The sequence below is a fragment of the Coregonus clupeaformis genome, unplaced genomic scaffold (genome assembly GCF_020615455.1).
Source record: "Coregonus clupeaformis isolate EN_2021a unplaced genomic scaffold, ASM2061545v1 scaf0652, whole genome shotgun sequence".
NCBI lineage: Eukaryota > Metazoa > Chordata > Actinopteri > Salmoniformes > Salmonidae > Coregonus > Coregonus clupeaformis.
Window position 1 is genome coordinate 100,001 of NW_025534107.1, and position 24,532 is coordinate 124,532.

At 45.9% G+C, this 24,532-nt stretch overlaps 2 long non-coding RNA genes across 2 annotated transcripts; both read left to right on the plus strand.

The window, feature by feature from the left end:
- The first annotated feature begins 12,267 nt into the window (after positions 1–12,267).
- LOC121561474 lies at positions 12,268–13,031 on the plus strand. The gene is made up of 2 exons (XR_005999252.2): positions 12,268–12,602; positions 12,961–13,031. It is a non-coding gene; the product is annotated as an uncharacterized LOC121561474 (long non-coding RNA).
- Positions 13,032–17,559: 4,528 nt separating this feature from the next.
- On the plus strand, positions 17,560–23,681 carry LOC123485340. The gene is made up of 3 exons (XR_006658966.1): positions 17,560–17,613; positions 22,536–22,598; positions 23,661–23,681. It is a non-coding gene; the product is annotated as an uncharacterized LOC123485340 (long non-coding RNA).
- The last annotated feature ends 851 nt before the right edge of the window (positions 23,682–24,532 follow it).

The following is a 24,532-nucleotide window of genomic DNA, read 5'->3' on the forward strand; positions in this document are numbered from 1 at the left end:
GGAGCTCCACCCCATAGGGGAGCTCTGCTCCTAGTGGTTTACCCTCTGCCCTAACGCAGCAGCAGCCTGAGACAAAATTATGCACACACCTACAGCCAATAGGAGTACAGGTGTCCCTATAAGAGGGGATGCCTCCTCAATCAGCCTCCCTTTTTCTTCAGCGACTGGATGACTAGACTGAAGAGCCAAGAAGAGACGAAGCACGAAGACTCAGGACGAGAAAATAACGCCGTTGATATTCCAGTCATCAATCGTCGCCTAAATGAGCACACCGGGAGATTTTCCACCCCCAAAGCTCTTTTCAGAGCTCAGTGCAGATGCACTTCCATGGCGGCCGGTGACCACCACGACCTATGTTTTGTGTGTTTGGGATCCCAGCATGCCAAGGAAGGCGTCTGCAGTCCCCCCCAAGTGCGCCTCCTGCGCCTCCTTTCTTTAAAGGAGAGGAAGCAGCGTTGGGCGTTTTTCAGGGAGGACATCCCCCTTGAGGACGTGCTGTCGATACTAGCCTCTGCTTCAGAGGCGTCGTCCGACGGCGCAGACTCGGGGAAGATAGGGACTTTGAGGAGGGGTCTGGCATTCCAATGGAACAGTCGGACCCCGTCCCTCATACTTTCAAGCCCCCCTTTCCTTTGGAGAGCGAGAGGGCTTGTAGTCCCTATAGCGAAGGGGATACGAGCTCTGAGAGATCGAAGCTCTCTCTTTCGCTGCAGCCTCTCTGAGATCGGATTTTCCGGGTCTCATTGAGAGAGCTGCTCAACGGCTGGTAATAAGGCTGCCCCCTCTTCCCTCCGCACCGGAGGTTGATATGATGGAGGGCGGTCCTTATTCCAGGCCAAGGAAGGCGGCAGAGCCAGTGGCTCCTGCCATGCCTTCTTTGGCTAGGTACGTTGAGGGCTCGTGGGAGGCACCTTTAGCGGCGCGTTCGCCTGTAAAAGCGTATCTCCCATTCACGAGAGTGGAAGGAAGGTTTCAGGGTCAGGGAATCCCCAGGTTAGAGAGCGCCATGGCGGCGTATCTCGTACCGGGTTCGAGCCCCTGGCCCTCTTCCAAAAAGGCCACGTTGCCATCCCAGAAGGACCGACTCACAGCGTCGCTGTTAGAGAAGTCTTTTGGGTTGGGAGCCCAAGCTGTAGCAGCAGCTAATAACATTGCCCTCTTGGCGACCTCTCTGTCCCGTTTAACCACGGGTAAGACAGAGATGGCACCGGAGGAGGTGGAGGAGGCGTCCAGAATTTCTGGCGCCATACTCCACCTGACACAGGCATCCGCAGTCTGCGCGGGGAGTTCCATGGCCACTTCGGTGGTCGGGGAACGACACCTCTGGTTGTCATTGACATCCATGAAAGAGGCAGACAGGACGTCTCTCTTGAACGCCCCCCTCTCTGACGACGGCATCTTTGGGGTCGCAGTCAAAGAGGCGACGGTGCGTTTTTCTAAGTTAGAGGAGGAGAAGAAGCAGTTGGCCAAGCACCTGCCGTTGGCAGGACGACTTCGCCCCCCTCCTCCCCAAAGGCCATCTACCTCCGCCCTCTAAGTAGACCCGGGGTCTCACGATGAGGCGGCGTAATCGGCGTCATCCGGCGGCCACGAGCAGCAAGGGAACGGGCCCGGCCCTCCCAGCAGCTACGGTAGCCCCACTACAGCCGGCGAGGGAGGTGACGAGGACACCGACCTGGCCCTCCAAGGGAGGCAAGAGGAGGCGTACGTGGACGGGACGCGGGGAGAGGATGGAGGACGATCGATGGTGTCGAACGTGCCCACTGTTCCCCCCCACCCTTCGGTTGAAGGGATGGGTGTTGATGTTAATGCCTTTGTTGATGTGTTTAATAAAGAGTTGGCTCCACCTGACTTTGTCAAAAAAGAGCCTCTTTTCCTTAATACGTCCGAGAGCGTTCAAATCTCACCCTCTTTCCTTACCACTCGAAGAGCCGTTCAGCCCACCGAGGGGTGCGTTGCTGAACAGGCACTAAGAGTAGGTATCCAGAAGACCTCAATCAGGTCGTCACATCACACTTCACGTATAAGAAGTGCTTTACATAGAAGGCAGCAGTCCCGGTCAGATTCTGACATGAGGACGCAGCCTCTATTTGGGGATGGCGCACTAGCACAGACTAAGGTCTCCACTAGTACGAGCCAGACCCATGCTGCGTTCACGGAGGGTCCGATTACCGCAGTCACCAAGGTGCCCAGAGTATCGGCGCCCCCAGGCATTGTAACACAGCAGCTATCTGGGGACGGCGCACTATCGCAGACTAAGGTCTCGGTTAATGCGATTCAGACCCATGCTACGTTCACGGAGGGCCCGATTACTAGCGTCACGAAGGTGCCCAGAGTATCGGCGCCCGCCCTGACAGAACGGCTAGTACTCACCACACTGAGCGTGACTCACCCACCAGGGGTGCAGAGTTGAACACACACAGAAGGTGAAAGTTAAGAAGGTATCAAGGCGCCGCCTTGTTTTTACCTCATAGAGACCTCATACTACAGACTTCTAGGAGTACTGTAGTGAAGGGCTCTGATAGCGAATTGCAGTCACCTAAGATGACGCAATCGCTTGCTGGGGATGGTGCCCTGCCGCAGGCTGTGGCCTCGGTCAGCGCAATTCAGACCCGCGATGCGTTCAAGGAGGGCAGGAATACGACGGTTACGGGTTTAACCGATGTCCCTACTCCTCTTTCTTTCTCAGAACGCATTTCCTCTCCCTTTCACGGGAGGCCCACCTTGGGCTGTTCCACCACTTTAATGTTGGGGAACAGTGGCGGTAAGGGCCATAGAGGAATACAGGTCCTTCCTACTGGATGCACCACAGCTTCGCGCCCAGCCACTTTCTCTGCATTGCTGGCAGTGGCGAAGAAGCTGCACCCTCTCACGCTGGCTAGAACAGACGTTGCAGAAGGGTTATGCTCTCCAATTCCACCGAACCCCACCCCCGTTCAGGGGAGTGGTGGAGACGGTGATGAAAATGCCAGACAAAGTGGCCGCTCTGATGACAGAGATTACGGAACTTTTGGCGAAGGAGGCGGTGACAGTAGTTCCCCGGGAGCAAAGGAACAAAGGGCTATATTCGCCTTATTTCCTAGTGCCCAAAAAGACGGGGGGGAGTGAGGCCGATTTTGGATTTACGCATTCTCAACGAGAGCATAACCAAACGGCCCTTCCGAATGCTAACGACAAAACGTCTGCTGGAATGTGTCCAGAGAGGGGACTTTTGTACGAGCATAGACCTAAAGGACGCGTACTTTCATGTGCCGGTTCAGCCGCTTCACAGGAAGTTTCTGCGGTTCGCCTTTCAAGGGGTGGCGAACGAATACACGAGGATGCCATTTGGGTACGCCCTGGCACCTCGCACATTTTCCAAGTGTGTGGAGGCGGCATTGGAACCGTTGCGTCGTCAGGGAATACGGCTACTAGCCTACCTGGACGACCTACTGGTTCTCGCCCGTCAGCAGAGCTGGCGATCACTCACACAACACAGACAGTGATGCATCTCACAAGTCTGGGGTTCGCTGTGAGTTGGAAAAGAGCGCGCCCTGGCCCACTTATCAGATTGTCTACCTGGGGATACAGCTAGACACTGTGAGGATGAGGGCTCGAATTCGGACCCCCGAAGGGTAGCCTTGTTGCTAGCCCTAAGGAAGTGTCGTCCGAATCACACGGTGACGGCGCTGTCGATCATGTCACTTTTGGGTCTCATGTCGTCAGCCCACTCTGTGGTTCCGCTGGGACTCCTGCACATGCGCAGGACGCAGCGATGGTTCGCCCAACTAAGACTAGACCCATTGCGTCAACGTCATCGGTTGGTGGTGGTTCCCCTCTCGCTCAGTGCAGACCTAAACTATTGGAGAAACTCGCGCGTTCTCACGCACGGAGTCCCGATAGGAAAGGTGTCCTCTCACATCCCAGTATTCACGGATGCGTCCCTGACGGGATGGGGAGGGACATGTCAGACACAAGCGATAAGAGGTGTGTGGCCTCAATCAGGTCGTCACATCAACCTCCTGGAGTTGGAAACGGTTCGACTGGTTCTGACCCACTTCGCGTCTACCCTTCGGGGTCGCGATGTGCTGGTCTGGTCAGACAACCGGACCACAGTAGCCCACATAAATCGCCAGGGTGGAGTCAGGCCTCCTGCTCTCCATCGGGCGGCAGAGGAACTGTGGCTGTGGGCTCACAAGCACCTTCGCTCATTGAGAGCAGCACACATTCCGGGCTACTTGAACGTAGGAGCAGACCTCATGTCAAGAGGGGGTCCTCGAGACGACGAGTGGTGTCTGCATCCAGACATTGTTCTCCAGATTTGGGAACAATTCGGGAGAGCCGAGGTGGACCTATTCGCGTCACGCGTGAACGCGCAATGTCCTCTGTGGTTCTCTCTGAGGGAACAGGACGAACCGCCACTGGGAAGGGACGCCTTGGCGCACCAACCGTGGCCGAGAGTTCTCCTGTATGCATTCCCTCCGCTGTCCTGCATTCTCCCACTGCTAGCCAGGGTGAGGTCAGGGGGCTGTCAGTGATACTGATAGCGCCCGATCGCCCGGGGGCTCTGTGGTTTGCGGAGATGAGTCAGATGTTGATTGCGCCACCTTGGCCAATTCCACATCGACGGGGCCGCGTTGTCTCAGGCGGCTGGCACGATAGGGAAATTGCCCATAATCGGCCAACCACTGAAGGCCTGGCTGCTGAGAGGGACAGGCTAGAGCGCCGTGGGTTATCTGATGCAGTGATCAGGACCATACAGGGTTCACGTGCCAGTTCCACTTCTAAGATGTATGCCAGTAGATGGAACGTGTTTTCACGATGGTGTGTCACACAAGGTGTGGACCCCATGAGCTGTCAGGTGGAGAGTATTCTCTCTTTTCTGCAGCTCATGTTTGATAAGCAAAAAATCGCCTGCCACGATTAGAGTGTTTGCAGCAGCGATTTCAGCTTGTCATGAGGGTTTTGGCAGAGACAATGTCTTTAGTCACCCTCTAGTGAAACGCTTCCTATTAGGAACGCGCGCGACTTAGGCCAACACCTAGAGTCACGCTTCCTCAGTGGGATTTGGCTTTGGTACTCGAAGCGCTATGTAAGTCGCCGTTCGAGCCATTGAATCAAATACCCCTCAAGATGCTGTCTATCAAGACAGCACTGTTGCTCGCTTTGACTACAGCTAAGCGGGTCAGTGATTTGTGTGCTCTTTTCGTCGAGACCTGACTGCCTGGCCATCAATGGTGACCTGAGCAGAGCAGTGTTACGTCCTAACCCGGCATTTGTGCCGAAGGTTATTATGAGTTCATATAGGTCACAGACCGTGGAGCTGTGGGCTTTTTCTCCTCCTCCTCATAGAGAGAGGAGTGAGGAAAAGCTCCATCGCCTGTGCCCGGTACGCGCTTTGGCGTGTTACGTCGAGCGCACAGCGGCGATTAGGTCATCGCCTCAGTTGTTTGTGTGTCACGGTGCGGCTGCACTAGGTAGACCACTTTCAAAACAGAGGTTGTCTCACTGGCTTTGTGAAGGCATTGAGACAGCTTATGAGGTAGCAGGGCGGCAATTGCCTCAGGGTATCAGAGCTCACTCCACTCATGGAGTAGCGGCTTCTACTGCCCTTTTCAGAGGAACAGGAGTAGAGGATATCTGTAGAGCAGCATCCTGGTCGACGCCGTCTCCATTTATCAGTTTCTATCTCTTAGATATGTCTTCTAATTCTCTGGCTCGATCTGTACTCAGCGTGGCTTAAGGGAGATCTTGAGCAAGATAGAGAGGAGAAGCAGGACTGTGGACATAGGTTTCCATCAGGTCCGCTTTGGTTAGGAAGACGTGTTTTTGATAGATGTGTTTTCTAACTCTTTGGCTCGGTCTGTACTCAGCATAGCTGAAGGGAGATCTTGAGCTAGGAAGAGAGGGAAAAGCAGGACTATGGACAGGGTTTCCATCAGGTCCGCTTTGGATAAGAAAACATATTATGTGGCATGAATCCTGACTGACAGGGTCAGTACAGTAGAGGCATGCGTTGATTAACAGAATGTGAGGTCATCTATCTGCTTGTTCAGTTAGTATGACTCATGTTTTTGTTCCTGCCCACTAATCTCTGGGATTCCATTGAGTGAGTGAGGCGGTCTACCGCGTTTACAATGTAGAGTGACATTTGGTGTCATTCCATTAGTGGTCGGTAGTGTTTTCACAGGATATTGAGGCACATCTATCTGCTAGTACCGATTAGTATGGCTTCTATTCTGGTGATCTGCCCACTAGTCATTGGCATTGCCATTGGACTAGGTGGGGCGGGTCTTTAACCGATGACGCGGTATATTGTGACGCCCGTAGGGGTTTTTAGTTGCAGTACTGCGGGACTCGGTTGCAGCCATTGCTAGGCCTGACTTTCTCGTTTCGATGGGAAGTGTTAGGCTCGGCAGGGAGTACATTTTGGAGCGCTACGCTCCGCCTTAAACCACTAGGAGCAGAGCTCCCCTGAGGGGCGGAGCTCCACGATATAGAACGATTAGTTACCGGAGTGTAACTCCAGTTCTATGAGTGGAGCGGAGCCCCATAGGACTTAAGGCCCTGCCGACCCTCTCTAGTCTCGCTGAAGAAAAATATCTCGGGAGGCTGATTGAGGGGAGGCATCCCCTCTTATAGGGACACCTGTACTCCTATTGGCTGTAGGTGTGTGCATAATTTTGTCTCAGGCTGCTGCTGCCTTAGGGCAGAGGGTAAACCACTAGGAGCAGAGCTCCCCTATGGGGCTCCGCTCCACTCATAGAACTGGAGTTACACTCCGGTAACTAATCGTTTTTAATGAAGGATGTCATTGTAAAATGTAATGTCCATTTTGTTCCCATACAGTTGCGGTTTGAAATGTCCATTTTTGAATCCGTTGTACGTACCATTTTGAGGTTTCATCAAGGTACACACCTTTTACCACTGGTATTTTGACAATTCTACCATCAATCAATCAATCAATGAAGAAACCACTTCTATGCTCGCTTGAGGCAAGCAACACTGAAGCATGCATGAGAGCACCAACTGTTCCAGATGACTATGTGATCAAGCTCTCCGTATCCGACATGAATAAGACTTTTAAGCAGGTCAACATTCACAAGGCCAGACGGATGCAGGCGGATTACCAGGACGTGTACTCCGAGCATGTGCTGACCAACTGGCAAGTGTCTTCACTGACATTTTCAACATGTCCCTGACTGAGTCTGTAATACCAACATGTTTCAAGCAGACCACCGTAGTCCCCGTGCCCAAGGACACTAAGATAACATGCCTAAATGACTACCGACCCGTAGCACTCACGTCTGTAGCCATGAAGTGCTTTGAAAGGCTGGTCATGGCTCACATCAACACCATTATCCCAGAAACCCTAGACCCACTCCAATTTGCATACCGCCCCAACAGATCCCCAGATGATGCAATCTCTATTGCACTCCACACTGCCCTTTCCCGCCTGGACAAGAGGCACACCTACGTGAGAATGCTATTCATTGACTACAGCTCAGCGTTCAACATCAACGATGAGACAGCCTATAGGGAGGAGGTCAGAGACCTGGCTGTGTGGTGCCAGGATAACAACTTCTCCCTCAACGTGATCAAGACAAAGGAGATGATTGTGGACTATTATATTATTACTACAGGAAAAAAAAGAGGACTGACCACACCCCCATTCTCATCGGCCGGGGCTGTAGTGGAACAGGTTGAGAGCTTCAAGTTCCTTGGTGTCCACATCACCAACAAACTATCATGGTCCAAACACACCAAGACAGTCGTGAAGAGGGCACGACAAAGCCTATTCCCCCTCAGGAGACTGAAAAGATTTGGCATGGGTCCTCAGATCCTCAAAAAGTTATACAGCTGCACCATCGAGAGCATCCTGACTGGTTGCATCACCACCTGGTATGGCAACTGCTCGGCCTCCGACCGCAAGGCACTACAGAGGGTAGTGCGTATGGCCCAGTACATCACTGGGGCCAAGCTTCCTGCCATCCAGGACCTCTATACCAGGCGGTGTCAGAGGAAGGCCCTAAAATTTGTCAAAGACTCCAGCCACCCTAGTCATAGACTGTTCTCTCTGCTATCGCACGGCAAGCGGTACCGGAGAGCCAAGTCTAGGTACAAAAGGCTTCTTAACAGCTTCTACCCCCAAGCCATAAGACTCCTGAACAGCTAATCATGCCTACCCGGACTATTTGCATTGCCATCTGATGCAGCACTCCATCACTCTCCTTCTTGGTAAAATAGCCCTTACACATCTAAAATAAGCAAAGAGAAATGACAGTCCATCATTACTTTAAGACATGAAGGTCAGTCAATACAGAACATTTCAAGAACTTTGAACGTTTCTTCAAGTGCAGTCGCATAAACCATCAAGCGCTATGATGAAACTGGCTCTCATGAGGACCGTCAAGGCAAAGGATGGCTATTTAAAGAATCTCAAATATAAAATATATTTTGATTTGTTTAACACTTTTGGGTTACTACATGATTCCATATGTGTTATTTCACAGTGTTGATGTCTTCACTGTTATTCGACAATGTAAAAAATAGTAAAAAATAAAGAAAAACCCTTGAATGAGGAGGTGTGTCCAAACCTTTGACTGGTAGTGTGTGTATATGATGGTGCGTATAGACATTATGGACAGTATATGAATAGAAAAGGTGTGTACAGCATTAGTTATATAGAGTACCACAGTATGAGTCATAATACCCATACAACCTAGCGGTCAAACATGGAAATGGTTCCAATCGTTTTTCCATCATTCATTTTTCCCATAGGGGATTTTAGAAACACATAAAATAAGGGCTGTGTTTCGTGTAGGCTTACCCTGGCGTGACGTTTTGATTACCGTGTAAATCTCTCTCGGACAAGATTACTTTTATCAATATATTCGCCTGTATTTCATTAATTAGCTGCTAATGTGGCTATCATAAAGAACTACAAATGCCATGATGATCTGGACGAGACTGCCAAATCGAGGCAAATGTAAGAATCTCTGGATTAACTATCTAATGTTAGCTAAATGTAGTAATTAATAAATTGGCTAAACATTTTTAAATTGACAATTCTGTGAACCGTCTTGTGCAAGTTTTAAATTGACACAATACCTGTTAGCAAAGGTGTCAGCTAGAGATAATGTGCAGGAGCTTGCAGGGATTTGTAATTTTGCATGATGTCTACTTTGATGATAATTAGCAGTTTCGAATCTGAGTGTAAATTGAGCAGTATATATTGATATTAAGATAAGGCAAATCCCCGCCTTATCTTAGCTCATTGGTCACCATAGCAGCACCCACCCGTAGTCTGCGCTCCAGCAGGTATATCTCACTGGTCATTCCCAAAGCCAACACCTCCTTTGGCCGCAATTCCTTCCAGTTCTCTGCTGCCAATGACTGGAACGAATTGCAAAAATCTCTGAAGCTGGAGACTCTTATCTCCCTCAATAACTTTAAGCATCAGTTGTCAGAGCACCTTACCGATCACTGCACCTGTACACAGCCCATCTGAAATTAGCCCACCCAACTACCTCATCCCTATATTGTTATTTATTTTGCTCTTTTGCACCCCAGTATCTCTATTTGCACATAATCTCTTGCACATCTAGCATTCCAGTGTTAATACTATTGTAATTATTCTGCACTATAGCCTATTTATTGCCTTACCTCCATAACTTGCTACATTTGCACACACTGTATATATATTTTCTGTTGTATTTCTGACTTTATGTTTTTTACCCCATATGTAACTCTGTGTTGTTTTTATTGCACTACTTTGCTTTATCTTGGCCAGGTCGCAGTTGTAAATGAGAACCTGTTCTCAACTGGCTTACCTGGTTAAATAAAGGTGAAAAAAATATATATATATATAGTAGTCACCTTGTCCGAGAGAGATTTAGATGGTTATGAACACCTCACGCCAGGGTAAGCATTCAAGAAACACAGCCCTTATTTTATGTGTTTCTAAAATCCCTTATGGGAAAAATGAATGGTGGAAAAACGATTGGAACCATTTCCCTCTTTGACCACTAGGTTTTATGGGTATAATCAAATCATCACATTTATTTGTCACATACACGTGTTTAGCAGATGTTATTGCGGGTGTAGCGAAATGCTTGTGCTTCTAGCTCCGACAGTGCAGTAATATCTAACAATTTCACAACATATACCCAATACACACAAATCTATGTAAGGAATGGAATTTAAGAATATATACATATATGGACAAGCAATGACACCTCCACTGTGGGGATCTATCGGATGAGCCTTGAATAGGATACCGTACAGTGGGGGAAAAAAGTATTTAGTCAGCCACCAATTGTGCAAGTTCTCCCACTTAAAAAGATGAGAGAGGCCTGTAATTTTCATCATAGGTACACGTCAACTATGACAGACAAAATGAGAAAAATAAATCCAGAAAATCACATTGTAGGATTTTTTATGAATTTATTTGCAATTTATGGTGGAAAATAAGTATTTGGTCAATAACAAAAGTTTCTCAATACTTTGTTATATACCCTTTGTTGGCAATGACACAGGTCAAACATTTTCTGTAAGTCTTCACAAGGTTTTCACACACTGTTGCTGGTATTTTGGCCCATTCCTCCATGCAGATCTCCTCTAGAGCAGTGATGTTTTGGGGCTGTCGCTGGGCAATACAGACTTTCAACTCCCTCCAAAGATTTTCTATGGGGTTGAGATCTGAAGACTGGCTAGGCCACGCCAGGACCTTGAAATGCTTCTTACGAAGCCACTCCTTCGTTGCCCGGGCGGTGTGTTTGGGATCATTGTCATGCTGAAAGACCCAGCCACATTTAATCTTCAATGCCCTTGCTGATGGAAGGAGGTTTTCACTCAAAATCTCACGATACATGGCCCCATTCATTCTTTCCTTTACACGGATCAGTCGTCCTGGTCCCTTTGCAGAAAAACAGCCCCAAAGCATGATGTTGCCACCCCCATGCTTCACAGTAGGTATGGTGTTCTTTGGATGCAACTCAGCATTCTTTGTCCTCCAAACACGACGAGTTGAGTTTTTACCAAAAAGTTATATTTTGGTTTCATCTGACCATATGACATTCTCCCAATCCTCTTCTGGATCATCCAAATGCACTCTAGCAAACTTCAGACGGGCCTGGACATGTACTGGCTTTAGCAGGGGGACACGTCTGGCACTGCAGGATTTGAGTCTCTGGCGGCGTAGTGTGTTACTGATGGTAGGCCTTGTTACTTTGGTCCCAGCTCTCTGCAGGTCATTCACTAGGTCCCCCTGTGTGGTTCTGGGATTTTTGCTCACCGTTCTTGTGATCATTTTAACCCCACGGGGTGAGATCTTGCGTGGAGCCCCAGATCGAGGGAGATTATCAGTGGTCTTGTATGTCTTCCATTTCCTAATAATTGCTCCCACAGTTGATTTCTTCAAACCAAGCTGCTTACCTATTGCAGATTCAGTCTTCCCAGCCTGGTGCAGGTCTACAATTTTGTTTCTGGTGTCCTTTGACGGCTCTTTGGTCTTGGCCATAGTGGAGTTTGGAGTGTGACTGTTTGAGGTTGTGGACAGGTGTCTTTTATACTGATAACAAGTTCAAACAGGTGCCATTAATACAGGTAACGAGTGGAGGACAGAGGAGCCTCTTAAAGAAGAAGTTACAGGTCTGTGAGAGCCAGAAATCTTGCTTGTTTGTAGGTGACCAAATACTTATTTTCCACCATAATTTGCAAATAAATGCATTAAAAATCCTACAATGTGATTTTCTGGATTTTTTTTCTCAATTTGTCTGTCATAGTTGACGTGTTCCTATGATGAAAATTACAGGCCTCTCTCATCTTTTTTAGTGGGAGAACTTGCACAATTGGTGGCTGACTAAATACTTTTTTCCCCCACTGTATATACATATTAAGTGGGTAAAACAGTATGTGAACCTTATTAAAGTGACCAGTGTTCAATGACTATGTACATAGGGCAGATATAATTCTACATGAGTTAGTTTTCATAAACTACATGAATTATGGTACATTTTCATTGTGCCTAAATCGTTGTTACTTCAAATAATGATATTATTGAATTGTTTTTGGTTGGTGTAAACTAACGGATATGACGTTCAGTCTGGCGAACACGCTTTGCGCATCTAAACTTGTCGCGTTCACGTTCTAGTTGGAAGTAGGAAATTCAGAAATGTCCGACTTGATGACTGATTGAAAGCGGCACGTGTATATAACTACAACCAGCACTTACATATAAAGTCGGACATTTCAGAGTTTTCTAGTTCCGACTAACACGTGAACGCGGCAACTCGAGCAGAAAAATACACGTGTCGTAGCTGTTATTATTATACCTCCGTGGTCGTAGCTAGACAAACATTTATACAAACGAATTGAACCGACACAACGTTGAAGAAGAGGCGCCACCTACATCATGAATGATTTTGGAAGCTACCCTCCGCCGAACTTTGGCTCTCCTCCAGGTTCGATGGTAAGACCGCCAACGTTCCATCCACCTCCTAGCAACTCCCAGCCCAGTATGTGGAACTGGTACGAGCCGCCATCCGAGCCGTGGAGCTACAACGGCCAGGGAGAACACTGGAACGGCGGCCCCGAACCCGGTCGACCCAGAGGCTCATATGGTGAGTACTATACTAATACTAACAAGGAGAGTTCTGGTACTAGTAGCGGCCTGGCTGAGAGCCCCTGGTGGACTACTGTTACTGTCAGGTCTGTTGAAGGAAACTCCCATGACGCAATTTAGTGGGGTAGGGCCGACTAAGCGTGGCCCAGTATAATGTAGGTCTATAATTTTGGCTAGGTTGAACCAGTATCTGGGCAGAGGAGATGCTGGTTCAGGGCTAGGTCTGACTAAACTTGACTTGAAAGCACTTCTCCTGCATCATTATCAGAACAGAAGTGTCAGATTGGTGATGACTGAACTGAACCCAGCTGTAGGCTACATGTCATAATATTGTGGTATTGACCGTTGACCCACAGGCCGGAACTTCCATCGTGGACATGGAAGCGGAAGGCAGGACTATGGTCCTCCCAACAACCAGTGGAAAAAGGTAGTAAATCCACTATCAAACTAAAAGCCAGGTCTCTGATATATCTACAGGTAACTGCCAAAGTAATGGAAACACTGAGTGTACAAAACATTAACAACTCCTTTCTAATATTGAATTGCACCCCCTCTTTGCCCTCAGAACAGCCTCAATTTGTCAGGGCATGGACTCTACAAGGTGTCGAAAGCGTTCCACAGGGATGCTGGCCCATGCTGACTCAATGCTTCCCACAGTTGTCAAGTTGGATGGATGTTCTTTGGGTGGTGGACAATTCTTGATACACACAGGAAACTGTTGAGCGTGAAAAACCCAGCAGCGTTGCAGTTCTTGACATAAGCCTGGCACCGACTACCATACCTCGTTCAACTACAGTTAAATATTTTGTCTTGCCCATTCACCCTCTGAATGGCACACATACACAATCCATGTCTCAAGGCTTAAAAATCCTTATTTAACCTGTCTCCTTAGTCTCCTCCCTTAGTCTCCTCCCTTAGTCTCTCTCCCCTTAGTCTCTCCCCTTAGTCTCCTCCCCTTAGTCTTCCCTTAGTCTCCTCCCTTAGTCTCCTCTTAGTCTCCTCCCCTTAGTCTCCTCCCCTTCTACACCTTCATCAAAACATGGGCAACTTTGATGGGGATGGCAGCCACAAAAAAAGGAAGTCATCATGAGGGTCAAATCAAATCAAATCAAATTTTATTGGTCACATGCGCCGAATACAACAGGTGCAGACATTACAGTGAAATGCTTACTTACAGCCCTTAACCAACAGTGCATTTATTTTAAACAAAAAAAAAAGTAAGAATAAAACAACAACAACAAAAAGTGTTGAGAAAAAAAGAGCAGAAGTAAAATAAAGTGACAGTAGGGAGGCTATATATACAGTAAAATAAAATAACAGTAGGGAGGCTATATATACAGGGGGGTACCGTTGCAGAGTCAATGTGCGGGGGCACCGGCTAGTTGAGGTAGTTGAGGTAATATGTACATGTGGGTAGAGTTAAAGTGACTATGCATAAATACTTAACAGAGTAGCAGCAGCGTAAAAAGGATGGGGTGGGGGGGCAGTGCAAATAGTCCGGGTAGCCATGATTAGCTGTTCATGAGTCTTATGGCTTGGGGGTAGAAGCTGTTGAGAAGTCTTTTGGACCTAGACTTGGCACTCCAGTACCGCTTGCCGTGCGGTAGCAGAGAGAACAGTCTATGACTAGGGTGGCTGGAGTCTTTGACAATTTTGAGGGCCTTCCTCTGACACCGCCTGGTATAGAGGTCCTGGATGGCAGGAAGCTTTGCCCCAGTGATGTACTGGGCTGTAGGCACTAGGGAGGTGGAGGTCCCAGGATCCTTAGCTTAGTGATGAGCTTAGAGGGCAGTCCCAGTGGCTCGTGGGTCTTCGTACCCACATCCATTTTGTTTTCCATCAACAAAACACCAAACTATGGAGTTTCTCATGGAACAATGGTGTCGCCTCCCTCCAACAGAGTTCCAGACACTTGTAGAATCTGTCCCAAGGTGCCTTGAAGCAGTTCTGGCCGCTGGTGGCCCAACGCCCAATTAAAGGGAATGGAAAAATGTTACTTCATATTCATCATCTCCAGCACCACCCCAACACCAACAATGAGAAAATGGTGCGTTTTCTATGTTTTTTTAGTAAAACAGATTGAGGAAGATGGGTGTTTCCAATGACGACATCGGTGTACATCGTTTTGATTTTAACCAATTATGAGGCCTTGCCTACTAATTGTCTATTAATGATGATGTCATTGGAAACACTTATCTTCCTCTGTTTTACTACAAAACATAGAAATGCTCAATTTTCACATGTTGGGGTGTTGCTGCAGATGATGAATATGAAGTGGTGACATTTCCCTTTAAGACATTGTATGTTGCTGTTTCCTTTATTTGGGCAGTTACCTGTACATACAACATAAACAGGAAGATGGGGCGGCAGGTACAGTGAGGGGAAAAAAGTAATTGATCCCCTGCTGATTTTGTACATTTGCCCACTGACAAAGACATGATCAGTCTATCATTTTAAATGTGTATGTTTATTTGAACAGTGAGAGACTGAATAACAACAAAAATCCAGAAAAATGCATGTAAAAAATGTTATACATTGATTTGCATTTTAATGAGGGAAATAAGTATTTGACCCCTCTGCAAAACATGACTTAGTACTTGGTGGCAAAACCCTTGTTGGCAATCAGAGGTCAGATGTTTCTTGTAGTTGGCCACCAGGTTTGCACACATCTCAGGAGGGATTTTGTCCCACTCCTCTTTGCAGATCTTCTCCAAGTCATTAAGGTTTCGAGCCTGATGTTTGGCAACTCGAACCTTCAGCTCCCTCCACAGATTTTCTATGGGATTAAGGTCTGGAGACTGGCTAGGCCACTCCAGGACCTTAATGTGCTTCTTCTTGAGCCACTCCTTTGTTGCCTTGGCCGTGTGTTTTGGGTCGTTGTCAGGCTGGAATACCCATCCACGACCCATTTTCAATGCCCTGGCTGAGGGAAGGAGGTTCTCACTCAAGATTTGATGGTAGGTGTCCCCGTCCATCGTCCCATTGATGCGGTGAAGTTGTCCTGTCCCCTTAGCAGAAAAACACCCCCAAAGCATAATGTTTCCACCTCCATGTTTGACGGCGGGGATGGTGTTCTTGGGGTCATAGGCAGCATTCCTCCTCCTCCAAACACGGTGAGTTGAGTTGATGCCAAAGAGCTCGATTTTGGTCTCATCTGAACACAACACTTTTACCCAGTTCTCCTCTGAATCATTCAGATGTTCATTGGCAAACTTCAGACGGGCCTGTATATGTGCTTTCTTGAGCAGGGGGACCTTGCGGGCGCTACAGGATTTCAGTCCTTCACGGCGTAGTGGGTTACCAATTGTTTTCTTGGTGACTATGGTCCCAGCTGCCTTGAGATCATTGACAAGATCCTCCTGTGTAGTTCTGGCCTGATTCCTCACCGTTCTCATGATCATTGCAACTCCACGAGGTGAGATCCTGCATGGAGCCCCAGGCCGAGGGAGATTGACAGGTCTTTTGTGTTTCTTCCATTTGTGAATAATCGCACCAACTGTTGTCACCGTCTCACCAAGCTGCTTGGCGATGGTCTTGTAGCCCATTCCAGCCTTGTATAGGTCTACAATCTTGTCCCTGACATCTTTGCAGAGCTCTTTGGTCTTGGCCATGGAGGAGAGTTTGGAATCTGATTGATTGATTGCTTCTGTGGACAGGTGTCTTTTATACAGGTAACAAACTGAGATTAGGAGCACTCCCTTTAAGAGTGTGCTCCTAATCTCAGCTCGTTAACTGTATAAAAGACACCTGGGAGCCAGGAGTCTTTCTGATTGAGAGGGGGTCAAATACTTATTTCCCTCATTAAAATGCGAATCAATTTATAACATTTTTGACATGCGTTTTTCTGAATTTTGTTGTTGTTATTCTGTCTCTCACTGTTCAAATAAACCTACCAATAAAATTATAGACTGATCATGTCTTTGTCAGTGGGCAAACGTACAAAATCAGCAGGGGATCAAATACTTTTTATCCTCACTGTAGCCTCGAGGTTAAACCCTAATTGCCCCAAGGGCACTCTAAAATGGCGACTCCCTGCAGGTCTCTCAGGGGGCGCTGGGATGTGCAGAAAGACACAGTCCATTACACACTGTGACAGGACAGATATAAGCAACCCCCAAATAATAATAATAATAATCATGAAGATGGAAGGTCTTTTCTCTTAGATCAGGGATGGAGGGGCAACTGGCGGCCTGCTTGTAAAATGAATGTGGTTGTGCAAAAGCATCAATTAGCCCATGTGCATAAGCATCACTCAATTAGGCCATGTGCATAAGCATCACTCAATTAGGCCATGTGCATAAGCATCACTCAATTAGGCCATGTGCATAAGCGTCACTCAATTAGGCCATGTGCATAAGCGTCACTCAATTAGGCCATGTGCATAAGCGTCACTCAATTAGGCCATGTGCATAAGCGTCACTCAATTAGGCCATGTGCATAAGCATCACTCAATTAGGCCATGTGCATAAGCATCACTCAATTAGGCCATGTCAGCTACATGGTCAGTCTAGCGGCCAGCTATTTAAACTTGTAGTAAGCATGGTTGAATTTCCGACCAGGGTGGGGCCCATTGATCATCAGTTATCATATTAAAAACTGCAAGCATTCGCCTCCACCCTATCGCAAAATGAATAGAATTGCATGAAATTAGTGAAAAATTGCAGAATTCTCTCCGCCCCAGGGCAAAATGTGCAGAATTGCAGGAAATGAACTTTAAAATGTAATTTTTTTTCTCCTGTCATGAGGGGGCCGCTAAAATGTTTTGCTCGCAAGGTGTGTGGGGGTGTATGGATGTAGCTACACAGACCCTCTATAGCCCCTCATGATGAGTTGTGTTTCTTTGTGGCCCCCGCTCCCATCAGTTGTCCAGCCCTGTCTTACAGTGTAACACTCCAATTGGGAGACTGATTTGACTGTAATGGTTCAAATGTTTTTGTTTCCAGCAGAAAAATAAAAGAGGCTTCAAAAACCAAGACAAGTACGACGAACACGTCTCTCAACATGTCAAGGTAACATTCTCATGATCCAATGATTCTGAGGTGATGAACTGAATGTGATGACATCATACTAGGTCATCAGGGTTCCAAGTTTCCATTGTTAGTCTACCGTTAGGGTTAGGGTACAGGCTACCTTTAGTAAAACAGGCAAAGCATTGTGTTGGTCTACCTTTAGTAAAACAGGCAAAGCATTGTGTTAGTCTACCTTTAGTAAAACAGGCAAAGCATTGTGTTAGTCTACCTTTTAGTAAAACAGGCAAAGCATTGTGTTGGTCTACCTTTTAGTAAAACAGGCAAAGCATTGTGTTAGGCTACCTTTAGTAAAACAGGCAAAGCATTGTGTTGGTCTACCTTTAGTAAAACAGGCAAAGCATTGTGTTAGTCTACCTTTTAGTAAAACAGGCAAAGCATTGTGTTAGGCTACCTTTAGTAAAACAGGCAAAGCATTGTGTTGGTCTACCTTTAGTAAAACAGGCAAAGCATTGTTTTAGTCTACCTTTAGTAAAACAGGCAAAGCATTGTGTTAGTCTACCTTTAGTAAAACAGGCAAAGCATTGTGTTGGTCTACCTTTAGTAAAACAGGCAAAGCATTGTGTTGGTCTACCTTTAGTAAAACAGGCAAAGCATTGTTTTAGTCTACCTTTAGTAAAACAGGCAAAGCATTGTGTTGGTCTACCTTTAGTAAAACAGGCAAAGCATTGTGTTGGTCTACCTTTAGTAAAACAGGCAAAGCATTGTGTTAGTCTACCTTTAGTAAAACAGGCAAAGCATTGTGTTAGTCTACCTTTAGTAAAACAGGCAAAGCATTGTGTTGGTCTACCTTTAGTAAAACAGGCAAAGCATTGTGTTGGTCTACCTTTAGTAAAACAGGCAAAGCATTGTGTTGGTCTACCTTTTAGTAAAACAGGCAAAGCATTGTGTTGGTCTACCTTTATTAAAACAGGCAAAGCATTGTGTTGGTCTACCTTTAGTAAAACAGGCAAAGCATTGTGTTGGTCTACCTTTAGTAAAACAGGCAAAGCATTGTGTTGGTCTACCTTTAGTAAAACAGGCAAAGCATTGTGTTGGTCTACCTTTAGTAAAACAGGCAAAGCATTGTGTTAGTCTACCTTTAGTAAAACAGGCAAAGCATTGTGTTAGTCTACCTTTAGTAAAACAGGCAAAGCATTGTGTTAGTCTACCTTTAGTAAAACAGGCAAAGCATTGTGTTGGTCTACCTTTAGTAGGACAGGCAAAGCATTGTGTTGGTCTACCTTTAGTAAAACAGGCAAAGCATTGTGTTGGTCTACCTTTAGTAAAACAGGCAAATCATTGTGTTGGTCTACCTTTAGTAGGACAGGCAAAGCATTGTGTTAGTCTACCTTTAGTAAAACAGGCAAAGCATTGTGTTAGTCTACCTTTTGTAAAACAGGCAAAGCATTGTGTTAGTCTACCTTTAGTAAAACAGGCAAAGCATTGTGTTAGTCTACCTTTAGTAAAACAGGCAAAGCCTTGTGTTGGTCTACCTTTAGTAAAACAGGCAAAGCATTGTGTTGGTCTACCTTTAGTAAAACAGGCAAAGCATTGTGTTAGTCTACCTTTAGTAAAACAGGCAAAGCATTGTGTTGGTCTACCTTTAGTAAAACAGGCAAAGCATTGTGTTAGTCTACCTTTAGTAAAACAGGCAAAGCATTGTGTTGGTCTACCTTTAGTAAAACAGGCAAAGCATTGTGTTGGTCTACCTTTAGTAGGACAGGCAAAGCATTGTGTTGGTCTACCTTTAGTAAAACAGGCAAAGCATTGTGTTGGTCTACCTTTAGTAAAACAGGCAAAGCATTGTGTTAGTCTACCTTTAGTAAAACAGGCAAAGCATTGTGTTGGTCTACCTTTAGTAGGACAGAACCTTTATTTGTATTTATTTATTTATTATTTATTAAGGATTCCCATTAGTTCCTGCTAAGGCAGCAGCTACTCTTCCTGGGGTTTATTATGGATCCCCATTAGTTCCTGCCAAGGCAGCAGCTACTCTTCCTGGGGTTTCTTATGGATCCCCATTAGTTCCTGCCAAGGCAGCAGCTACTCTTCCTGGGGTTTATTATGGATCCCCATTAGTTCCTGCCAAGGCAGCAGCTACTCTTCCTGGGGTTTATTAAGGATCCCCATTAGTTCCTGCCAAGGCAGCAGCTACTCTTCCTGGGGTTTATTATGGATCCCCATTAGTTCCTGCCAAGGCAGCAGCTACTCTTCCTGGGGTTTATTATGGATCCCCATTAGTTCCTGCCAAGGCAGCAGCTACTCTTCCTGGGGTTTATTAGGATCCCCATTAGTTCCTACCAAGGCAGCAGCTACTCTTCCTGGGGTTTATTAGGATCCCCATTAGTTCCTGCCAAGGCAGCAGCTACTCTTCCTGGGGTTTATTATGGATCCCCATTAGTTCCTGCCAAGGCAGCAGCTACTCTTCCTGGGGTTTATTATGGATCCCCATTAGTTCCTGCCAAGGCAGCAGCTACTCTTCCTGGGGTTTATTAGGATCCCCATTAGTTCCTACCAAGGCAGCAGCTACTCTTCCTGGGGTTTATTAGGATCCCCATTAGTTCCTGCCAAGGCAGCAGCTACTCTTCCTGGGGTTTATTATGGATCCCCATTAGTTCCTGCCAAGGCAGCAGCTACTCTTCCTGGGGTTTATTATGGATCCCCATTAGTTCCTGCCAAGGCAGCAGCTACTCTTCCTGGGGTTTATTATGGATCCCCATTAGTTCCTGCCAAGGCAGCAGCTACTCTTCCTGGGGTTTATTATGGATCCCCATTAGTTCCTGCCAAGGCAGCAGCTACTCTTCCTGGGGTTTATTATGGATCTCCATTAGTTCCTGCCAAGGCAGCAGCTACTCTTCCTGGGGTTTATTATGGATCCCCATTAGTTCCTGCCAAGGCAGCAGCTACTCTTCCTGGGGTTTATTATGGATCTCCATTAGTTCCTGCCAAGGCAGCAGCTACTCTTCCTGGGGTTTATTATGGATCCCCATTAGTTCCTACCAAGGCAGCAGCTACTCTTCCTGGGGTCCAGCAACATTAAGGCAGTTATAATTTCAAATATTACATGACATTACATTTCATAACACTTTACCCAATACATTTAGTGTGTTCCCTCAGGCCACTACTCCACTATCACATATTTACAATACATCATCCATGTGTACGTGTGTGTAGAGTGCGTGTCTGTCTGTGTGTCTGTGCCTCTTCACAGTCTCCGCTGTTCCATAAGGTGTATTTCTATCTGTTTTTTAAAATCTGATTCTACTGCTTGCATCAGTTACCTGATGTGGAATAGAGTTCCATGTAGTCATGGCTCTATGTAGTACTGTGCGCCTCCCATAGTCTGTTCTGTACTTGGGGACTGTGAAGAGACCTCTGGTGGCATGTCTTGTGGGGTATGCATGGGTGTCCAAGCTGTGTGCTAGTAGTTTAAACAGACAGCTCGGTGCATTCAGCTTGCCAACATTTCTTACAAATACAATTAGTGATGAAGTCAATCTCTCTTCCACAGGCAAAGCATTGTTAGCTTACCTTTAGTTAAACAGGCAAAGCCTTCTGTTAGTTAAACAGGTAAAGCCTTCTGTTAGTTAAACAGGTAAAGCCTTCTGTTAGTTAAACAGGTAAAGCCTTCTGTTAGTTAAACAGGTAAAGCCTTCTGTTAGTTAAACAGGTAAAGCCTTCTGTTAGTTAAACAGGTAAAGCCTTCTGTTAGTTAAACAGGTAAAGCCTTCTGTTAGTTAAACAGGTAAAGCCTTCTGTTAGTTAAACAGGTAAAGCCTTCTGTTAGTTAAACAGGTAAAGCCTTCTGTTAGTTAAACAGGTAAAGCCTTCTGTTAGTTAAACAGGTAAAGCCTTCTGTTAGTTAAACAGGTAAAGCCTTCTGTTAGTTAAACAGGTAAAGCCTTCTGTTAGTTAAACAGGTAAAGCCTTCTGTTAGTTAAACAGGTAAAGCCTTCTGTTAGTTAAACAGGTAAAGCCTTCTGTTAGTTAAACAGGTAAAGCCTTCTGTTAGTTAAACAGGCAAAGCCTTCTGTTAGTTAAACAGGTAAAGCCTTCTGTTAGTTAAACAGGCTAAGCCTTCTGTTAGTTAAACAGGTAAAGCCTTCTGTTAGTTAAACAGGCAAAGCCTTCTGTTAGTTAAACAGGTAAAGCCTTCTGTTAGTTAAACAGGTAAAGCCTTCTGTTAGTTAAACTGGTAAAGCCTTCTTGTTAGTTAAACAGGTAAAGCCTTCGTTTAGTTAAACAGGTAAAGCCTTCTGTTAGTTAAACAGGTAAAGCCTTCTGTTAGTTAAACAGGTAAAGCCTTCTGTTAGTTAAACAGGCAAAGCCTTCTGTTAGTTAAACAGGCAAAGCCTTCTGTTAGTTAAACAGGTAAAGCCTTCTGTTAGTTAAACAGGCAAAGCCTTCTGTTAGTTAAACAAGTAAAGCCTTCTGTTAGTTAAACAGGCAAAGCCTTCTGTTAGTTAAACAGGTAAAGCCTTCTGTTAGTTAAACAGGTAAAGCCTTCTGTTAGTTAAACAGGTAAAGCCTTCTTGTTAGTTAAACAGGTAAAGCCTTCTGTTAGTTAAACAGGTAAAGCCTTCTGTTAGTTAAACAGGTAAAGCCTTCTGTTAGTTAAACAGGCAAAGCCTTCTGTTAGTTAAACAGGTAAAGCCTTCTGTTAGTTAAACAGGTAAAGCCTTCTGTTAGTTAAACAGGTAAAGCCTTCTGTTAGTTAAACAGGTAAAGCCTTCTGTTAGTTAAACAGGTAAAGCCTTCTGTTAGTTAAACAGGCAAAGCCTTCTGTTAGTTAAACAGGTAAAGCCTTCTGTTAGTTAAACAGGTAAAGCCTTATGTTAGTTAAACAGGTAAAGCCTTCTGTTAGTTAAACAGGTAAAGCCTTCTGTTAGTTAAACAGGTAAAGCCTAACCCTAACCCTCTAGTGCTCGGTTGAAGACTGCAGCTTCACTGCTCATGAGAAGCTGGTCAACATTCACTGGAAGAATGTAAGTAGTAACCCCCATTAACCCTAACCCCCATTAACCCCAACCCCCATTAACCCTAACCTGACCCCCTCTTCATCTGTATAGAGTCATAATGAACCTAGACCATAGACCCCCTCTTCATCTGTATAGAGTCATAATGAACCTAGACCATAGACCCCCTCTTCATCTGTATAGAGTCATAATGAACCTAGACCATAGACCCCCCTCTTCATCTGTATAGAGTCATAATGAACCTAGACCATAGACCCCCCTCTTCATCTGTATAGAGTCATAATGAACCTAGACCATAGACTCCCTCTTCATCTGTATAGAGTCATAATGAACCTAGACCATAGACCCCCTCTTCATCTGTGTAGTCATAATGAACCTAGACCATAGACCCCCTCTTCATCTGTATAGAGTCATAATGAACCTAGACCATAGACCCCCTCTTCATCTGTATAGAGTCATAATGAACCTAGACCATAGACCCCCCTCTTCATCTGTATAGAGTCATAATGAACCTAGACCATAGACCCCCTCTTCATCTGTATAGAGTCATAATGAACCTAGACCATAGACCCCCTCTTCATCTGTATAGAGTCATAATGAACCTAGACCATAGACCCCCTCTTCATCTGTATAGAGTCATAATGAACCTAGACCATAGACCCCCTCTTCATCTGTATAGAGTCATAATGAACCTAGACCATAGACCCCCTCTTCATCTGTGTAGAGTCATAATGAACCTAGACCATAGACCCCCTCTTCATCTGTACAGAGTCATAATGAACCTAGACCATAGACCCCCTCTTCATCTGTATAGTCATAATGAACCTAGACCATAGACCCCCCTCTTCCTCCTGTATAAAACATACATTAACCTAACTCCTCCTGTATAGAAACATACATTACCCTGACTCCTCCTGTATAGAAACATACATTAACCTGACTCCTCCTGTATAAAACATACATTAACCTAACTCCTCCTGTATAGAAACATACATTACCCTGACTCCTCCACCTAACTCCTCCTGTATAAAACATACATTACCCTAACTCCTCCTGCACCATCTCCTATAGAACCATGCCCCAGGAGCAAAGAGAATCCAGCTGGACACTGAAGAGGAGATCTCTAAATGGAGAGAGGAGCGGCGCAGGTCAGTACTGTAGTTGATGTTTTTAAACATGGTGAAGCTTTGCTGTAAGATCCAGTCACTCATCTGGCAATGCTTTGGTTTCCTACATTTCTCTTGAAATGACTCCTTTTGGATTAGATCTGATTCTGTTCATATGAACCATGTTCTGTTACCACCAGGATCAGGGCCTAAAATTAACACCTGCCAAATGTGAGTAGATTTAGGCAATACTAAGTTGTCTGTTTTACCAGCCATGTTGGCGGGTGCTCGGGGCTCCACAGTATGGGGCTGGGCGGTATACCGTATTTTACCATATACCGGTATTGATGCACGGACCGGTTTGGGTTTTTACTTTACCTTCTAGAACGGTATTTGAATGTTTGGTTTGTTAAATGTGATACGCTGTGGGTAACATCCATTTTTATAGTTTACTTAGCTACTTGAGTCATCTCTCTCCATGCAGCTTCCACACAGACCTCGCCCCGCCCCCTGTCACTCAAGGTGCACATTTGTTGTTAAAATCAAATCAAATTGTATTGGCCACATCCGCCGAATACAACAGGTGCAGACATTACAGTGAAATGCTTACTTACAGCCCTTAACCAACAGTGCATTTATTTTTAATAAAAAAGTAGAATAAAACAACAAGAAAAGTGTTGAGAAAAAAAGAGCAGAAGTAAAATAAAGTGACAGTAGGGAGGCTATATATACAGGGGGGTACCGGTGCAGAGTCAATGTGCGGGGTCACCGGCTAGTTGAGGTAGTTGAAGTAATATGTACATGTGGGTAGAGTTAAAGTGACTATGCATAAATAAT